Genomic DNA, 21,125 nt, shown 5'->3' with positions numbered 1-21,125 from the left:
CAAAAAACACTAATATTGAAAAATCGCTTCAAACTAAAAAACACAGAATACGCTATCGGTGAAGATTTTTCTGTCAGAGTTCGAGATGTTAGAAGGAAACTGTGGGCGAGCGCCAAACAAGAACGAGAAAGTAAAGAAAAGGTTGCGCTAGCCTTTGACAAGTTGATCATAAATAAGCGCGTTTATATTTGGGACGAAGAAAAAAATAGCAGAGTTCCTATGCAAAAAAAGGACACAGAATTCAGCCCTCGAGTGACTCGTCAGAAAACTCAGTCAAAGACTTGCACATCATAAATATAAATGCAAGAAGCATAGTGAACAAAACACAGTCACTTGAAAGCCTCTTACTTTGTCATGAACCAGACGTAATTGGAATCACAGAAACATGGCTTTCACCTGAAATTTCAAATCACGAAATCGCTCCACCGAACTATTCCGTCATCAGAAAAGACCGTGGTTCACGAGGAGGGGGCGTGGCAATACTGATTAAGCAGCAGCTACCTTTCGTTATTCTCCCTGAAGTTCCTTGCGCGGAAGCTGTTTTCTGCAAGATAATTTGTAAAGATACAGACATAGTTACCGGCTGCATTTACAGAAGTCCTTCTACCGGACATGAAGCCATCACTACAATTCAGGATTTCCTTCAGAACCATGCCCGAAATTCACGGATTATTATCATGGGTGATTTCAACCTCCCCGACATAAACTGGACAACAATACATTATACATCAAGAGCTTCAGAGGCCCTCATCGATTTAATGTTCAGTTTTAATCTTCATCAAATCGTTTCAACACCCACACGTACCCACGGAACAATTGGTAATATCCTAGATTTGATACTAATCAGTGATCACTTTCCTGAAAAGCGTGCTCAGGTTGACGTCATAGAAGGCATCTCGGACCACAGTATACCTACCTTGCCGATTACCATTACGGAGCAGTATAGTATATCAGAAAAGCATGCAGATCGTAGCCAATTTTGTTAAAGCAGACGGCACTAGCATTGTAACACATCTTGCGCACGAATTCGAATCATTTTTCGACATTGCTTCACGTGAGATCACTGATGTGAACACCTTGTGGGAACAGTTTAGAAATACGGTAACTTATTGTGTAGGTGCATTCGTTCCAAGAAAAATAAAACGGCCTAAGAAAAACAACCCGTGGATCACAAGGGACGTAATTCACGCACAACGGCAAGTCAAGCGGCTCCGTAGATCAATTAAAAAAAAAGGGGCGAAATGCTACCAAATCATTAAAACTAACCAGTGCAGTCGCAAGGCTAAAAGAAATATCAAAGCATGCAAAGGAACAGTACTTTAACGTGACCTTCCCTACACTTCTTAGGAATAATCCCCATAGATTCTGGAAATATTTTCGTAAAGACAATACAGCCACATCCAACCTGTCCATGGAGGAAAAACAGACGAAAGCTAACACGCACAACGATTTCTTTAAATCTGTTTTTACAAAAGATAACGGCATTCTCCCTAACAGTTTCTGCACATCTACGCCATGTATCGGTCCTCTCCACATAACAGATGATGGTGTTCTTAACCTACTGCTAAACCTAGACATAAAGAAAACAAGTGGTCCAGACGACATCCCAAATCAGTTCCTTAAACGATATGCAGAATGGTGCAGTAAATATCTCGGTATCATTTTTCGTAAGTCTTTGTCAACTTCGAAGCTACCCGACGACTGGAAAAAAGCAAAGGTTCTACCCATTCATAAATCCGGAGATACAAACTCACCCTCCTACTATCGACCAATTTCACTTACCAGTACGTCGTGCAAAATCATGGAGCACATTGTAGCAAAACACTTAAAGCACTTTCTGGAGACCGAAAACTTATTATCACCCCATCAACATGGCTTTCGTCATGGCTTATCAACTGTCACCCAACTAACAGAGGTTGTGCATGACCTAGCTCTTAGTATTGACGACTGCAGTCAAACAGATATAATACTACTAGACTTCTCTAAAGCATTTGACAGTATCAGCCACAACAAACTAATATCTAAACTACGCATCATAATAGGAGATGGCCAAGTGTTATACTGGATCACAGATTTTTTGACGAACCGCTCACAATTTGTAACTTTCGAAAACGTTCAATCAAGGCCAGTTCCCGTTACATCAGGAGTCCCGCAGGGATCTGTTCTAGGACCAGTGTTGTTTTTAGTTTTCATCAATGATATTACCAACAATATTGACTGTAACATAAAACTTTTCGCTGATGATTGCATTCTGTACAAAACGATAAAAAATTCTGAAGACTACCTCACGCTAAGCAGCTCTCTTCACAAAATTGTTGAATGGTGTAACACCTGGCAGATGACGTTAAACAATAAAAAATCCGTTTGCATGACAGTCACCAGGAAAAAACAGCCATATAACTATGACTACAGTATCAATGATTCAACGCTTTCAAGGGTCTCTGAACATAAATACCTAGGGTTAACTTTAACTTCTGACCTAAGATGGGACGCGCATATCGCCAATGTTACATCTGCTGCTTTGCGAAAGCTGTTCTTCCTTGGAAGATGCTTACGTTTGGCCCCTCAAAATACCAAGCTTTTTGCCTACACTACCCTCGTAAGGCCAATCTTGGAATACGCAAACACTGTTTGGTTCCCGCATTCTATCACTAACATCACTCGGCTTGAGAGAGTGCAACGAAAAGCTTTAAGGTTCATTCATAACAAATACAAACCCTCTGACTCCCCTACCGATCTTGCAGCATCATCTGGCCTTCCATCACTATTATCTAGGGCAAAAGAATCCCGCTTGAAGTTTTTGTATCAATTATTACACAACACCAACAGTATAGACGTGTCTAAATATGCATCCTTCTCACAGTCACGGCAATCCCGGCACAAGCATGCGCACACGCTGACTGAATACTCATGCCGAACGAACACACTCAAGCATTCTTTCTTTCCTTTAGCCATCAGCGAATGGAATCAGCTGGATCCATCGATTGCCATGTCGGACTCACTATCTTCCTTCACCTCAAGATTAGTAGAATGTAACAAGAATAATTAAAATATCAATAGTCCTACATTTTACCAGATACTGCCGAACAGCTACTTATTGATATTTCTTGACATGTTATCTTTAAGGATGATTGCAAGCCTATTGTCACCCGTTACCTTCTTTTTCGTTTTCTTCTAGTTTATATTGTAAAATACTTCAAATGCTAGCATGCTTGCTGGAATGAACGACTCCTGCTGTACTTGATTTCTTTTTGTTTCAGTTCTGAATTTTCAAGTTATTGTTTGCTAACCTGCCTATTAGCAGTTATATAACACTTATGTAAGAGTTCTCATTTTTGTTGATCTGCTTGTAATTTATCTGTATTGTACTCTATATTGTACTGATGCCCACCTGCAACGGTCTCTTACTGAGACTTGCAGTATTGTAAATAAATAAATAAATAAATAAATAAATAAATAAATAAATAAATAAATGACATCCGCACGGCCGGCCTCTCACTAAAACCGGAAAAATGCCACTTTGCATTCCAACAGCTGAAGTTTCTGGGCCATGTCGTCAGCGCTGAGGGTATTAGCCCTGATCCAGAGAAGACGGCTGCCGTAGCTGCTTTCCCGACTCCTGCTGATAAAAGTTCTGTTCGACGGTTTTTGGGCCTCTGTGCATATTTACAGACGCTTTGTCCATGACTTCTTCCCGATAGCCGAACCACTGACTCGTCTAGCAAAGGACGACCAATCTTTCATCTGGGCCGACGAGTAGCAAAGGGCTTTCGAGGAGCTTCGCACACGCCTTCAAACAACGCCCATACTTGGCCACTTCGACGAGGAGGCGGATACAGCATTGCATACCGACGCCAGTAACGTTGGCCTCTGAGCAGTTCTCGTTCAGTGGCAAGATGGTGCTGTGCGCGTCATTGCTTACGCCAGTCGCCCCCTCTCTCGTGCCGAAGCGAATTATTCTACTACCGAAAAGGAATGCCTTGCAATTGTGTGGGCGGTGACAAAATTTCGGCCGTATTTGTATGGTCGGCCGTTTAGAGTGGGCAGTGATCACCACTCTCTCTGCTGGCTAGCAAACCTTAAAGATCCTTCTGGCCGCTTAGCCCGCTGGAGTCTCCGCTTGCAGGAGTTCGACGTCGCTATTGTGTACAAGTCCGGCAAGAAACACAGTGACGCTGACTGTCTATCCCGAGCCCCTATCCCGTGTTCTTCACTTGAAACAGATGACTCCGTTTTTCTCGGCGCTCTCACGACGCCTGATCTCGCTCAACAACAGCGAGATGACACCGAACTGCGGCCCCTCATCGATTACCTCGAGGGAACCGCCTCATCGCCACCTCGACTTTTTACGCGTGGCCTGTCGTCGTTCTGCTTGCTGGACGGCGTCCTTTACAAGAAAAACTACGCTTCCACAGGCATTCAGTACCTGCTGGTGGTCCCAACGCCGCTCCGTCCCGACATTTGCAGGCATGCCACGACGAGCTTTCTGCCGGCCATCTCGGTTTCTCACGGACCTTGGCTCGCGTACGACAAAAGTACTACTGGCCCAAGCTTGCTGCTATTGTCCAGCGCTATGTTAAGACGTGCCGTGATTGACAACGTCGGAAGACGCCGCCTGTCAAGCCGGCCGGTCTGCTGCAGCCTCTTGGTCCTCCTCGAGAACCCTTTCACCAAGTCGGTATGGACTTGCTCGGCCCGTTTCCTACGTCATCATTGGGCCACCGCTACATTATAGTCGCCACTGATTACCTCACCCGCTATTGTGAAACCAAAGCTCTTCCCAGCGGCACTTCTACTGATATTGCGAACTTTTTCATCTTTAACCTAGTCCTTCGTCATGGTGCCCCTGCGGTCGTTTTAACTGACAGAGGCACTGCATTTACTTCAGCTCTACCCCAGGAAGTTATGCGGCTCAGTGGCACTTGTCTTCGCAGAACAACAGCTTACCATCCTCAGACGAATGGCCTTACTGAGCGACTCAATAAGACCATCGCCGATATGCTTTCAATGTACGTCGACGAAGACCATAAGAACTGGGACCAGGTACTACTGTATGCAACATTTGCGTATAATACCGCAGTCCAGAAAACGACCCGCTCCACCCCGTTTCGTTTGGTGTACAGTCGCGAAGCCGTTACCATGCTGGATGCAATGTTACTTCCCGATGTCGCCCTCCCATCAGTTGCCGGCGCTGACCAATTCGTCCAGCACGCTGGGGCCGCCCGTCAGCTAGCTCGAATGAGACTCCGGACGCAGCAGCTTAAAGACGCTCAACGCTATAACCTTCGTCAGAGGGAGGTAACTTACAACCCTGGCGATCAAGTCTGGGTGTGTGTTCCTGTTCGCAAGCGGGGTCGCTCCGAGAAGCTTCTGCGCCGCTACTTCGGCCCGTACAAAGTGCTGCGCAAACTCAGCGACGTCACCGAAGTGATTCCGCAAGCAACTGTTCGTACGTCCCGACGGCAAACACAGTCGGAAGTCGTACACGTTGTCCGGATGAAGCCCTTCCACGCCCGCTAGGTCAAGCCTACGGTTCTGCTTGACCTCGCCACGCAGCATCAGGACGATGCTTTTTCCACTGGGAGGGGCAATGCCGCAACGGATTACTGGCGCCGCCTAGTAGTCGCGCTCAGGAGGCTGGCGCGCGCTCTTCTTCGCCCGAGAGCTCGCTCGCTAGTCGGTTAGCCGGCCGGGCCGTTTCCACTGGCGCTTGGACGTTGTGGCAAATACAAACCTGCCTACCTGCTTCTGTGACAATATTGTACCTCGAAAGAAGCTCTTGGATGATGACCATAACAGGCTTTGATCCAGAGTGCAACTTAATCTAACTGTGCGTGCTTTGATTTTCGGGTGATTTTTCATTGTTGAAGGTGGCGGGCTTAGAAACACCCCTAAAGAGAAGGAGGCACAAGAAATGACGCCAACCTTGGAGTGCAAATAATATAGAGGTCCTGGAAAATAGTGTAATGCTCCTGAAAAAAAAAACAGACCATTTGAAGGAAAGTTCAATCACCTCACCTGAAAGTTCATTCACCTCACGAAGGCTCAAGGTTGGAGCATGAATAAAGGCGCATCTAGTGAATGCATGGGTTTCATGAATAAAATAAAAGGAATAAAGGAATAAAGTCAATAAAAGGAAAAAAATAAAAATGAGAAAATAAGCAAAAAACTAAATAAACTTAAGATGTGAAAATAAAAACAATAACAGTAAGAAAAAAAGCAAAATAACAAAATATGAAAAATAAAACAAAGTAAATAAAAACAAACACTGCGCCAGGAAACGCTATCGCCTTGCAGCACTTTAGAGAGCCAAAGTGTCCCCTGAATTTTTTGTTGACACGGAATAAACCGGTTTCTTTCATATTGACTGTGGGTGTGCCCCTCGTCGGGAGAAACAATGGCTGGCGGATAGTGTAGATGGTGTAGCCTTCCGCAGTGAGGAAACGAAATTTGGTGACCAGCGGCAAAGGCCATCGGCGAAGTTGCCAAGTTTGTGACCGCATGATCAGTTGAATCGCAATTCCAGAAAATGGCTGAAAAGCGCCCGTTAGCTTCGTCAGTCAACAGAGCAGCTGAAATGTGTAGTCATTGAATTGAAAAATGAAGTTGCTAGCAAAACATGACGATTACATCATTCTGCAGCGAGCTTCTATCATGATAAAAAAATTGTTGCATTAAATTACTTAATTCTTTAAGGGCAGCTTTGAGCGCGCAATCTAAATGAGCCGTTTCTTAATAAAAAATACATATATAAACAACAACTACAAAACCTATTCTCTGTATGACGCCGTCTCACTCAAGTCATGCCAGTTTCAAACGAAACCTTGAGGAAGCATTCTTACGGAAGTTATAGCTGTGTTTCCTGATTACGTGTAGAGAGTTTCCGTTCTAATTTTCTCTTCGAAGCAAAGAACGTAAGCAAGTGTCATGCAATAGCTGCGAACTTGTAAGTTTGTTCTTTATTCACTGACAACATCATCATGGTCATCCTTATCAGCCTTACTACGCCCACTGCAGGGAAAAGGCCTCTCCTAATAATTAACCCTGTCCTTTGCCCGTTGTGGCCACCGTATCCCCGCAAACTTCTTAATTTCATCCGCCCACATAACTTCCTGCTGCCCCCTGCAACGTTTGCCTTTTTTTGGAATCCACTCCGTTACCCTTAAGGACTAGCCGTTATCTTGCCTTCGCATTACATGCCCTGTATCTTACCGTTTCTTCTCTTGATTTCGACTAGGATGTCGTTAACCCGCGTTTGTTCTTTCACCTACTCCGCCCGCTTCCGATTTCTTAACGTTGCACCTATCATTTTCCTTTCCATAGCTCGCTGCGTTTTCCTTAACATAAGCTTAACTCTCTTTGTTGGCGTCCGCGTTTCTGCCCCATAGGTGAGTACCGGTAAGATAAAGTTGAATACTTTTGTCTTGAGGGATATTGCTAAATTGCCATTCATTATCTGAGAGAACCTGCCATATGCGCTCCACTCCATTCTTATTCCTCTACTTCTTTCCCTCTCATGATCCAGATAAGCGGTCACTACCTGCCCTAAGTAGACGTCATTAGCAACATGTGGAGCCCAAAAAAATACACATCAAGTAGCTCTGAGGTCCTTATCTCGCTATATAAGAATGCGTGCGCTGTGATAATAAATTGTCTGAAGTCAACAGTGTATATATTTAGAAGCTATATGTGAATGTGGCCGCTTTATATTGATTACTGGTAAAAGTTTATTGATTCGATCACAGACGTAACTGCTACTAACGGATTTCGTGTTGTCGTGGTTTCCCGACTTTACCTTACAAAAATGCCGCGCTTCGGCTTCTTGCTGGTTACACCGAGATTTCCCCTAAAGCCATCTGTCACCAATTTCATCATTTATGCCGGCCGTTCAAAGCGCGCGGCTGAATTCTTACCAGCCCAGCCGTTCTGCTATGCAGCCTCTGCCGCGATAAATGCGTTTGTTTTAAAGGAATATCTGCCGTGAAGCAATGATAGCTCAGAAATGTTTTCATGCTTGTTCTCTTCAGGCAGGATTTTCCTCGGATCAAAAAGATAGAATAGTTTAGATGGGACGAGACGAGAATTGTACAAAAATTCTGCAGCTCAGCCTAGTTAAGATTTCTCGTTTTGCATCGTTTGGCCGAGGACGAGTGGAAGGATGCTCATCATAAGCAATGTTTTATAAGAGGTGATGTTAAGTTGTAGGCAGTGTGTTTCACCTCCAGGAAATTGTTCTTATAATATAGCATGATGAGTTTTTCTGGTCTTACAACGTATACGTTTTCCTAGATATTTTTTTTTCTTGATGCAATAATATATTTTTTGTAGCAATGGTCTGTTCGCCGAATAGACGAACCCCGTAACGGCGCAACGCCTAAAAAAATATATAAGAGCTGTTGTTTTTTATAAGGCCAAATGATTTTTGCCGCGGCGGGAATCAGCGATGTCAAATTTCACAACCCACTCTATTATAACCAGAGAGTAGCGATATTTTGAAATGAAAATGAATCAGCTGCAATGCATATCATATCCACCGCATTCAATACATAATCAATACATTCAATACATACATTCACTACATTCAATATGTATTCAATGCATATTCACAATATATATTCACTACTCTGAGGCGCCTTGCTTACACCTGTTGCCGTGACTCGACAGCGCAGTCACCATGTGTTGAACGCGTAGCCACAAGTTACCCTAGTGGGTGTTCGGTAGCCGGTTTTTAATGGCGCGAAATGCAAAATGCTTAACGGATCGCCCTCATTTAGTGTGGTTCCGGTTAGCATTTGATATTTCAGTGGAGTTAGTTGCCGGGCTAGTCGATATTCTCTATTTCAGTTCATAATAAAGAATGGAAAGGCACAAGACCAAAGAAATAAAGGGAGAAGAAGGACGGGAAAGAAGACGAACCCAGCGCTGCCTTCAGCTGGCGACGCACTCTTCTTAGTGCAGAAACCCAAGAGCATCGCACGGACGTCGGTCTTGCGATGTTGGTCTAGAGCACATCCACATACTAAAGAACGGAAGCATTGAGGGAAGGCGAGCCCGATGTATAAGAAATGTACTTCAGTAGAGTTAGTTGCTGGGCTAGTGCCTTGTGCCTTTTTTCTGTTTTATATGAGCCTAAAAGGAGAATATTAACTAGCCCAGTAAAACGCGCTCGCCTACCCTCAATGTTTCCACCCTTCAGGATGTGAATGTGCTCCAGGCCAACATCCCAAGAGCGACGTACCGTGCCAGGTACGTATTTCTCTATTGTGTGCCCACCCTGCGAAGGTCTTGTAAAAGATCGCAGTATCAATAAATAAATAAATAAATAAATCAAATAAATAAAAGGTTCTCGGGTTTCTGCAGTAAGAAGAGTGCGACGCATGCTGAAGGCAGCGCTGGGTTCGTCTTCCTTCCCGTGCTTCTTCTCCCTTTCTTTCCTTGGACTTGTGCTTTGCGCTCTATAATATGAAATTAAACAGCATTTGACAGTTTTTATCCTACGGTTGTCCACAAGCACTGGCTACCAGTTGCTGGGAGTGATTGCATCAAGTCTCATTTCTCTCATTCCAAGTCCTGGTGGTCTGGTGGCCCTTCCTGCAACCAGCCCTCGACCAGCCAGCCCTCGACATAATGTCAGGTTCCTTCAATTATCACTGAAGCACAGTCCGGGACAAAAGTATCCGGACCACGTGTTCGTCAAACGAAGCTTATAGCTCTACTATCAGACAGCGGCTGGAGACCGCACTTGTGGAGATGAAAGAACAAAAGTTTAACTTTTACCTCCGCAAATGTGGTCTCAAGCCGCCGACTAATAGCAGAGCTATCGGCTTCGTAAGAGGAACACGTGGTCCGGAGACTTTTGTCCCCGACTGCACATAGTGGGACATTTAAAGCTGCCGAGGAGAGTATTAAGCAAAACACCGAAACTTTTAGTTTTACATCAGGCCTCGGTGCATGGCTTTGAAGAGTTGTGATGCGGATGCTGTGGTGATGGCGGGTGGCCAGTTTGACAACAAATGCCCGAAGAATACATTAAATGACCGCAGATGTGGCATCGATGAAAAAAAAAGTTGGAGGGGACGCTTAAAGGGATCATGACTCCATTTTTCAGCCTCCAAGCTTTTTATTGCATGTTGGTCTCTATTCATCTCGGAACAACTGGACAAAATAAGAGCTCGTTTGGTGCAGCGAGAAATTTGTAATTGAATCTTTAGGAGTTCTCCTGATCCGTGCGGCAGTCAAGCAACACTCGTACACTTCGTACATCATAGATAGCACTACAGTGTCTCGGGCATTATCGTACAAGTATTTAGGTATTCATCTGACGTATAATCTTTCATGGGCCACACACATTCAAGCCATCTGTGCCAAAGCCAGCAGGTCATTAGGGTACCTGCGTCGGAATTTGCTAACCTTCCCTAATAGCGTAAGAAAACTGGCCTATCTCACAATCGTACGGCCGCAACTAGAATTTGCATCACCTACATGGTCTCCATATCAAAAATACTTAACCAGCATGTTAGAATTCATCCAGAACAGAGCCGCTCGCTTCATTACACGCAAATACAGCCCTCACTGCAGCGTAACAGATATAAAACTTGATATCGGTCTCGAGCCTTTAGACATTCGCCGCTCCATTGCTCTTTTGTGCTTATTTCATAAATATCTTTACAGCACAAGGCCACCTCCATTACCTCTTGAAATGCCTACACGCATTTCATGCCGCCTACATAATCAAAAGAGCATAAAACGCATTCACGGTAGAACCCGCGCTTTTAATTAATCTGCACTTCCACGTGCCATCGCTCTTTGGACTGATCTTCCTGACAATATCGCATCCATCGGCAACCATCAACCATTCCAGGATCAACTACGTAGATATCTCACATGACATCGCTTTTTCTCCTATCTTTGATTTTCTTTGGCGCCGTGTATTATTGTTCCTTCGTTGCCATTGCGTTTTGTTTTGGCTGTATGTCCGGCATTCATGCTACTAATAAGTACCTTGTATCCTATGTATAATTTCGCCTTTAAGTTTTTTTGTACATTAGTTTCTTTTTACTTAATATTTTATATCTCATGTTGTATTTAATTAGTTGCTTTTGCACATTTGTTGTTCTTTGCCCCCCTTACTCAATGCCCTTCTGGGCCCTGTAAGGTATTGTGAATAAATAAATAAATAATCACTCAAGAAAGTAGTGAGCATAGAGGAGCGAGTTGTTTGTTGTTCAGACTAGGATTGCGGTGGGGTGAAGGGGCCACGTTGATGGGAGACAATGGCGACACAGGTCTGCGCCCTTCCCTGTTCTTTCTAACTTCGGCCGCGTCTCCGACTTCATCACAATGTGCCACGGCCGCGCTCTGCTCAGGACCAATCGTGCGCGCGGCAGTTTTGCAGCAGACGACGGCGCTGTCAGTTTATTACGTTACTCAGACTGCTTCAACATGGCCGTTGCTGCCAGGGGGAGGGGCTTAGAGCCAATGACTTAAAATTACAGTTTGTAGCTCCAATGTCCGCGTAGAGCGTTGCTTCTTTTTTAAGTACCCATAAAAACGTCGTTTCTAGTAGCTGCAACGTAACAGCAAAGCAGGATTTGTGCCAGACCATGTCATGACCCCTTTAAGCTCCACTTTAGGAGTATGACGCGATAGCGTATAATGGGTTAATTTCCACATACGCAGAAGGTGATTTTCTACTTTACATTCATATGTCTATGTGAATCCTTATAACCCTCTGGCGCAGTGACTTAGCGCTAAAGTGATGTACCACTGGCCTGCGATGGCAGGTGCTCCCAGCGGTGGGCCTTGTGCGACCCAGGTTGCTCTTTTCAAGCGACCAATCATTAATTTAACTATGCTAACGGTGGGCAATTTTTTCAATATCTGGTGGGCAGGTTGCGATGACGCGGCAAAGTCACGTGAGCCAGGAGGACTACCTGCAACCGAAGTTGTTCTCTGGGGACCTCCTACCGGAACAACTCTCGTGATTTTTGCACTCACAGTGACGACACCAAGAGTGCCGACATCGGATTTTCAGGACAACGGGTCTTTCAGCGCTGTCGCGTTAAAACAATGGGCTCTTCTCACTCATGCTTACTCTATAAAGAAGGTTTCATTTTTTTTATTTTTTCACGCCCACTACCTTTCAAAGCAAACTCGCACACAAAACCAAAGCGGCTAAATATTTCTCTGCAGAAATTCATCTGTTCACGAGGTCAGCGCGAGCTTTTCATTATCGGGGCCGGTGGCGACTGTCCTTAAAGCAGCCACAGAGTTCCTGATTGCGCTTTCAGCCCCACGCACAAAGATTCGTGTTCCGTCTCCACATCCTCAACTGAAGACAGCGCTGGCGGTGTCACGACCTCGTTGTCACACCCACATCCGCCCTTACTGTCTTTTCGCAATAATGCTGCCTAATATTCGGGGCGTTCCGAGCCGTTTCTATCGCCGATTCGTTTTCCTGTGTAGGCGCGGGAAGTGATAAACGACGCCGTTCCCGAGTGGCATTCATCTCAGTGCACAGTCTGCGCAGTGACTTCGTCGCACCGGGTTTCGAAGGCAAGCCTGCTGCAGCATGTGCATCAACACGCGGCATCGTTCGCGCTGCCAGAGAAAGATGGGTCTCTTTCACGTAATGAAGATAGCTTCAATTGCCGCTTTCTTGGCTCTTTAAAAGCTTGTACACAAGCTTGAAATTGCTGCAGTTAATCATAAATGTTGGAGTTTGAACGCATGCGTGAAGGAACCAGAGCAGTGAAGCATCAGAATTATCGCACGGAAAATTCCCCTGGCACTGGCCACCACTCGAAACAATAGACACGGATTTTTGACCGTCAGACACGATAACGAAATTCATGCTTCCCAATGTCGCCCACAGCATGGTATTGAGTTTACAGTTTAAACAACTGTTGTCATTCATTAAAGGCACTCATTCTTTCAACAAAAAATAATCGCCATATACCCGTGTTAAAATAGAAGCCCGCCGTCACAAAGTTTTATAAAGAGGCTTTTTGAGGTAAAAAGGTTTTTCTGTGGTATTGAAATACCAACACTGGCCGACATTAGAAAATAGGTTACTGATGTTAACTGGCAAGCTGATTGAATAATTTCTCATAGTTAACCACATAACCGCTACTGTTAGGGGTGTGGTCGCAATTTCAAATTTCTAGGATGCCGTAAGTAATTCTTTTTTTTTTATGGGGTTTAACGTCCCAAAGCGACTAAGGCTATGAGAGACGCCGCAGTGGAGGGCTCCGGAAATTTAGACCACCTGGGGTTCTTTAACGTGCACTGACATCGCACAGTACACGGGCCTCTAGAATTTCTCCTCCAAAGAAATTCAACCGCCGCGGTCGGGATCGAACCCGCGTCTTTCGGGTCAGCAGCCGAGCGCCATAACCACTGAGCCACCGCGGAGGCCCGTAAGTAATAGCCACATCATTTTTATAATTTGAAAAACGCAGTTGCCCTTACCGGTGTGGGTCAACAAATTTTGGCCATTTGACACCAAAAGGCACGCCCAATCGAAAAATGCGCCTCTCGGGCCTACGCAGAGCAAGGGCCGTGCCGCAGCGACGCCACACCGTGCGATACGTCCTACGCGACCTTCTCTGCACAGCTCACGCTGCTGTTGTCGCCGCTGATCCCTGCTGTACCCCACACAGGAAAAACCTTGCTGACGTTTTAGCTTGGTAAACCCTGGCGTGTACGCGAAAGCTTTTCACGCGCTACCGAATGTGTTGTCCATGATTTTCTTTTGAAACTGCCTTGTTGCAGCCCCAAATTCACTTAGACCAATCAAGTGGTTAGTCCGTTTCTCTGACTCGGTTTCCATCGGTTGTTGTTGAGAAGACGTCGAGGCGGCGGCTTCATTGGCGGCTGGTTGTCGTCGCTCCTCCGCTTCATGTCGTCGTCGTTTAGCGAGCCGTTCTTCCCGTTCTTCGGTCGTCCCAGCGGCACGCGTGGCCTTTCTCGCTTCCTTCTCCGCTGTAGGCTGGCCTTGTACCATGCTACGACTTCGGGATCCGTCGACATAGCTTCTCGTAGCCTTTGGTGCTGCTGTACTGAGTACGAAGGCTTGCGAACCGCCTCTTCATTCATTCCGCATCTGGCAAGCGAGCGACGCTGCGCGCGCCGCCGTGAAAAGAGCACGGCGCATGCCCAGTGAGGTGCACAGCTGAGCCGATGGAACAGCCGAAGGAAACCGAGTCAGAGAGGTGATTGACCACCTGATTTGTCTAAGTTATTTCAGGACAGAAACGAGGCAGTTTCACCAGACATTCACGGACAACAAGTCCGGCAGAGTGCGAGAAGCTTTCGCGTACACACTAGGTTTACCCAAACTAAAGCATCAGCAATTTTTTTCAATTTAAATCACAAAGCTTTAATGCACTTCAAGGAGCTGCACGCGCGCAAGCATGTGCTTTGCCTGTTTTTCTCCTGGTTCCCATGGCAACAAATGGCGCATGCGCAAATGTGGCTTGCGCCCGCTACGGCCAAAATGCTACGCAGCTAGCGTAGTGAAGCTTTCGCTTCAAAAAAGGCCACGTGACAGGTTTGCAATGGAGGAAGGGGTTCAGTTGGGAGATCTATTCCGGTACGCCAAAGAAACGCGCTATTCAAAAGCATCAATCTTTTGGTGAGAGATCACTAAAATTTAAAAAAAAAAATGTCGAGCCATAACTCTGTAGGCAATCTCGTTTTCGAAATTCTACAAGCTGATATGGCTTTTCATAACGACCGACTGCAGGTATCCGCCGATCTGCAGATGCTATTTTGTAAAATAATCCTCAACAGGCGTTTAGTGGTTAGACAACCCAATCGTGTTCACGGCATTCGTGTTCCTGTCTCCATATGGCGTATTTTTACTGCAGCATTTAAATCCCTAAAGGTTTACACCTTCAAAATCTTTGTTAAAATTTTTTCCCGTGGCAGACATGAAAGCGCGCTTGATTATCTTGACCTATGCGTTAGTGATTTGCAACACTTGAACACTCGCAGAAAGTTACCTGATGCTATTGCCGAGCTTGAACAGCTCTAGTGCATATGTTTTAATGTACACAAAACAAAGAATTGATTTGGTAACACAGGTTGTTGCTGCTGCCGGACGGCGCCCTACAAGCCCAATTGAGGCTTTGGCGCGTCCGCGTCTTGTATTGTTTCTTTGGTGTGAATAAAGTATTTATTAATATTATTATTATAAGAACATGACGTGTCTACCATAGCACACATGTAAAGGCTATCGCTACCAAGTGCATAGAAAATTCTTGTCCCAACAAAGTAAAGAAAACTGCAAAATAGATCCCTGGATTACGAGTGAAGTCTTGCACCGAAAGCCGAAAATAAGAAAAGATCGAAACGAACACGTGTCTGCCGAAACGCAATTCAAGCTGGACTGCGTCAGGCAGTTGACCTTTCAAAGCGTCACTATACTTCGAGCACAGACTGCTGAGCTTCATTAGGAGTGCTCCGCAGGTATTTTGAAAACCCTTCCTTTTCCTCCATGGACCCTTTTTAGGGCCGACAGTGTAATATCAGTAATTGAAAGCAGCCGCCCAACTTTCATATATAGTTATAAACTTAAGCATCAAAAAAATTTTAACCCCCTCCCTAGCAAACCTGATTCATCTGCTGTCTTCCAAGACTGGTATTACAATGCCGCAGAAGTGTTTTTTTTATCATTCTAAAAGCCTGTTTTTAAAAACCAGTGGTGGGTTTCCTGAAGTACCGGTGGTACTGCGTGCGCTTAATGCTGTGCTTAAGCGCAATTTTCCTGTTGCGAGCTATAAGCGGCCAAAGAGATACTAAAGCAGACCGCATTCCGCAAGAGCTCATTGTATTGGCAGTTAAAGGGAACCTTGGGAGAAAATGAGCTCAGGTGGTGGTTTGCTCAACGGCAGTATTTTTTCTTTCAGACGGAGATGTGGATGAAAACCGGCGCTTTACTCTTGTGGGCTGTGACAACAGCCTCTGGCCTCAGCACGTCACTGAACTGCACCGACATGGCTCCTTACGCAACGCTGCTGCAGCGCTTTAAGCGCTGCAACGTGACCGTTGAAAACAGATACGTGCACGCCGTTTGTACCATCCTTTTAAAGAGCGTTGTTGGGAAATATTCTATGCCTGCCCCGGTCACAGAGACGCTGACGATAGATCAGCTGTACGTGTCCGGCGAACCTGTGGTCTACGAGACTCCTCAGGGTAGTATCGTCTGCATGTCGCTACGATCCGCCAAGATTCGAAAATGGGATAATTTTTCTCTAGGAATGAATCAGCAGTATTACCGATTCGCTCAGTTCGGGGACATCCAGTACCACCCCTTCATCATTTCCTTCCTGCGCGGATCGATTCGCGAGATGACACTTAAAATCACGTTCGGCAATCCTCCGCAAGCCGCTGTCGCCGTCTGCAATGGGACTCTAGCCGACGGAAGCTGTAGCTTTGACGTCTACGGCTTCGTCGACCAGTATAAGTACAAGTCTAACTCTGATTTGAATACTGCAGAACCATTTCATAAGATCTGGAATACTCTCACTTTCAAGACCGACCTTGTGAACGTCACGTTCAAAGACTGTCACTGAAGTCCCTGCAGGCCTGCTGAGGTACACCGCCATGACTCCTATAAAGCGTTTTTTATTTTATAAATGCAACATTGATGGTATCCGGCATAAAGACATATTGCCACTCAGTCTCCGAGACCCTCGAGGTTTTCCAGACGCCCATAAAGAAGATTCATCCACATGCTTTTGATCTCAATACAGATTTGAAGAATGCTTCGTTCATCGCTACGAATTTGTCAGGCATTCCAGAGGCAATATTCCCCTTAAGGCGCCTAGAAACGCTGGACATGGCGGATACATATGTTGCACATGACACCGAGTTCCAGTACTGTCCCGCAAATTGTCAACAGAACAGTAGCGTTGAGCGGCTCATTATGAGCGGCACCAATCTCAACTCTTTACCTAATCGCGCCTTTTGTGGATTTCCACTGCTCAAGAGACTCGAGCTAAACAACTGTCCTATAACTAACATTTCTGGGTCGCCCTTTGAATGCTTGGAAAACCTCAACAATCTCTCTATGTCTGGCAACAAGATTACCTATTTGGACGGGGAAAACGTGAACGGACTTAAAAAACTCCTTTTTCTGAACCTCCATAAAAACGAGATCGTTCACTTCGAAGGCCCACAAGTATTCTCCAATTTGATCTCCTTGACTCGACTCATACTGTCTCACAACGAGATTAAAGAACTAGGTCTTGGTGCAGTGGAGTATGTGCCTATCGAGGAGCTAAATCTTGCGTATAATGGATTATCAAAATGGAAGGGACCGTTATTTACTCGCATGGGCAAACTGAAAACCCTGCGCTTAGAGCACAACGTGCTATCCACAATAAGCGACGACATGTTGCATGACATCAACAACGTCAGCTACGTGGACCTCAGCTGGAATCCCTGGGACTGCTCAAGATGCAAGCAGAAGAACCTTTTTTCCTTGCTGCACAAGCACACTTCTCTGTGTAGCGACTGCTTTGTCTGCAAACAACCTGAGGAGTACGAGGGAAGGCGCGTTCTCGAGGTGCCCTGGAATGAGTACGACTGCGCCCCGCCCGACCACTACAGAATTTACGGCGTTCCTGCGCTCCTCTCTATTATGGTTGTCTCCTTGGTTGGCTACGCAGTTTACAGGAACCGTTGGTACTGCATATACAGCCTGCTCTACCTCAAAGTAGCCATTAAAGCACGTCGAAGACAGACGCACACAGGACTTTTTATGTGGGACGGCTTCCTCTCGTACCACGCCTCGGACGCCGAGTGGGTGCGAGACGTGCTCCTTCCAAAGCTAGAAGCTTCCATGAACTTTCGACTCTGCGTGTACGAGCGGGACTTCATCTCGGGCCTCCCGATCACCGAGAACATCTGCCGCGCCATAACGCAGAGCCGCGTGTCGCTGTTCTTGCTGGGCCGGGAGTTCTGCCGCAGTCGCTGGTGCATGTTTGAGCTGAACCTGGCGCAGCATCGGCTGCTTGGGAATGACCGCAACGATGGCTTGGTGTTCATAAGGAAGAACGACTTGCAAGAGTCTGAGATGAGGTCCATGCTGGCGTACCTCATCAAGAGTCGCACCTACGTTCAGCTACCACCTGACGGTTCGAGCGATGGTCTGAACAACCTCTTCTGGCTCCAGGTGCAGGCTGCTCTGCAACAGTAATCATGCTGTTCTAAGCTTTCCTCCTTCCATGTTTTGCGGCCGCATGAAGTTTAGGCCGTTGCTGGTGGTACTATTCTTTTATTACACTATCGGTGCTGTTGTAGCGACATTCTCGATAATTGTTAGACGCTGTCCCCATTCTTCTCAGATTTAACACAACGATGACGCTAGATCGCTTCGTAGAGGCCTTACCTAGAGTCCAATCTTGGTATAACTTGATAAGGGCTTAACAAAGTTATAGCACATACGTTAGCCTATACTCCATACGGGTTACGCTGTTCCTTTCAATTTATCGCCAGATATGAACTACTTGCAGGTTACGCCGCACCTCTACAGCATGCCGCGATTAATTTACAGGTTAGCTTTGACCTTCATCCTGCCTTGGGAAAGCGCACTGAGTGCTGAGAAAAATACTATACGCATACTGCGATTCAGAAGCGCCAGAATGTGAAGGGCATGCAAGGCACTGGCTGAGAAAAGCAATGGACAACCGAAATAACGCGTATGTCATTCAGTTTTGGCACCGGCAAGTCAGGATACCGAAATGCATGCCGCCTACAGCAATGTAAGGCAAGGGAGCGTGTTACGCTGACTCTGGAGTCAGAGCAACTAAGTGATCAGGAAGTTTTGTTTCCTGCGAAGGAAGGTGGTACCAGGCTAATAAAAAGGTAACAATATATCCTCTTTTGAGGTGTTTCGTAGAGGTCCTCTATTTGAGCATCAACCCCCCGCCCACCACCTCACCCCACCCCCCCAAAAAAGAAAACACTTCCCAAAAAGAGAGATGCTGATTTCCAGCACTCAACCAAACCCGCAAAGGAGTGGGACATAGAACTTTCGCTCATTTGCTCATGCCTTTCGTCGAAGTGTACTCTATCAGGTATACGGGTGTTCGAAAAGCTTTATGAAACGTGAGGGGTCTTACTTAGGGCGTGAGATGAGCCGCTTGCGAAAGCTTATGCTGCCTTTGATTCAGTTGATTCATACGATTTACATTACATTCCGAGGCAGTATTACACCGCTGTTCTTGCTGGGCCGTATTGTTGGAGGGATGATAGTGATATTTTCAACAATACTGGAAAGTATTGTTGAAAATAGGCGCATCGGCCTATTCTTTATTTGTTGAGCTGATGGACGATAAGGCTTGTCGTGATGAACCGGGGGGAAAGGCGATTCTCCCACTTCTCCAATACTAGTGGCGGACATTTTTCCTTCAGCACATGTGCGGATTCTGGAAGTGTACGTTGTGTTCTGGTAGATCTTTCATTCTGTTGTACGAACTTTCCTGTGTTCGTTGCTGTCATTTTGTCAACAATGCGTGCAGTATAATTTGCATATGGTATGCAATGTATTGAAGCTGTGTTTGTTTGCGGTCTGGGCTGCAGCCCAAGCCTGTCATCATATTCATAACGTGCTCCTTTCGTTCACTACCTTCGATAAATTCTCTTGACTTCAAAACACATTTTTAGATATGTATTCGTACTTTTATGATCTGTATGTACATGTTCAATGCGTACTGTGCACATAATCATCAGTTTTTGCCTTTACATAAGTATGCAATCATTGATCTTCTTCTTTGCAAGCGTGTACGTGAAATGGCGAGGGTCCTTCTTTCAAATGTGCGCAGTATTACTTTTTTCGTCTGCTCTAAAGCCAGACAGTCGACAATCTCGTGTTAAAATCTGTTGTATACCCCGTGGAGTTGTGCTGGAGATATCCGTGTGCATTATTCGAATCTGTAATAAAGTAGTTCCTGGACTGTGGCATTCACGACGGCTCTTTCTTCATTAATATTTTTTAGCTGCTTTTCTATTTTGAAGCTGCAATGGCTGAACAACGGTATATGGCCGGAGATAATTGGGCCTCGCGGCTTTCACACCAGTCACGTGACCAGAACACCCTTTGAGGCATTCTGGCTGTCGTTAAGTGTTTGGAGAAACGGCCGTAAAAAAAAAGTGGTCGTGTTGGGCGCATAGAACAGTGTGGGAAGTTTTGTCCTGTATATTGCAACTACAATGTCATCGTAGTTCATTTCTGCAATGAGCTGCAAAATGTAATATATGACAATATTAGAATGATCATAATTTGAGGGTCATGCGCGCTTTGAAATCGTCACCAGAAGCGTTGATTGTAATCATCATCATCAGCAGCCTGACTACGCCCTCTGCAGAGAGAAGAACACCTCCATGTCCAACCAGTTAACCCTGGCCTTTGCACGCTGCAGCCACACTAACCCCTCCCATTTAATCTCATCCGCACACATAACTTCCTGCCGCCCCGTGCTACGCTTGCGGACGTAGTCTCCACATGGTGATAGCAGGAGTGACTATTATTTGTGTTTGTAACTTCGGTGCCGGGTTATGTGATTTAGTTATTGTAGATGTCGCTGCGGTGGAGCTATTGCAGGCAGAAACCGCCAGGCTATTCCCACCTGTAGCTTACAGCATCTCAACTCACACCATCTCAAAGCTCCGTCTTCGCTTAATAAAACACGTTGCGGGCTTGTTGGTAATCCACTGTTTCTATTGTAGTAACTCTGCTCCTCATATTTGAAAACAACACACGGAGGCCGTGGCTATTTCTCCACTGCGGCATCGTTTTTCACCTCTTACTTGCGAAAGGGAGACGGCGCCAACACCAAGCTGAGATACAGGGCTGGCCTCTCGCTGCTGACAGCAACGAGGCGCCGCTGAGCATGACTCGAGGCCGGCGCCTGTGCCAAAAATCATCGTTTTACCAGGCCGGCCCGAAAGGACAAAAGCACTCTCAGCTCGCAAAGGCTTCAAATGTATTTTAGTAGACGTGTCTCTCATGGCCGTAATTGCTCAGACGCGTCAAATTTACGCTATGGACTTTACGCAACTTGTACAAATGTAATGAAATTGAGCAACGGCGAACTGGATGTTTACTGGTGCTAGAC

The 21,125-nt window shown here is 45.8% G+C and overlaps 1 pseudogene; it reads left to right on the top strand.

The window, feature by feature from the left end:
• Positions 1-15,917: 15,917 nt before the first annotated feature.
• LOC149328318 (uncharacterized) lies at positions 15,918-19,083 on the top strand (annotated as a pseudogene).
• Positions 19,084-21,125: the final 2,042 nt, after the last annotated feature.

This window comes from Amblyomma mixtum, chromosome 9 (genome assembly GCF_055824585.1).
Source record: "Amblyomma mixtum isolate Tamu chromosome 9, ASM5582458v1, whole genome shotgun sequence".
In the NCBI taxonomy this organism is placed as follows: Eukaryota; Metazoa; Arthropoda; class Arachnida; order Ixodida; family Ixodidae; genus Amblyomma; species Amblyomma mixtum.
Note: the sequence above shows the minus strand (reverse complement) of the source record. Positions and strands in the feature narration are given on the sequence as shown.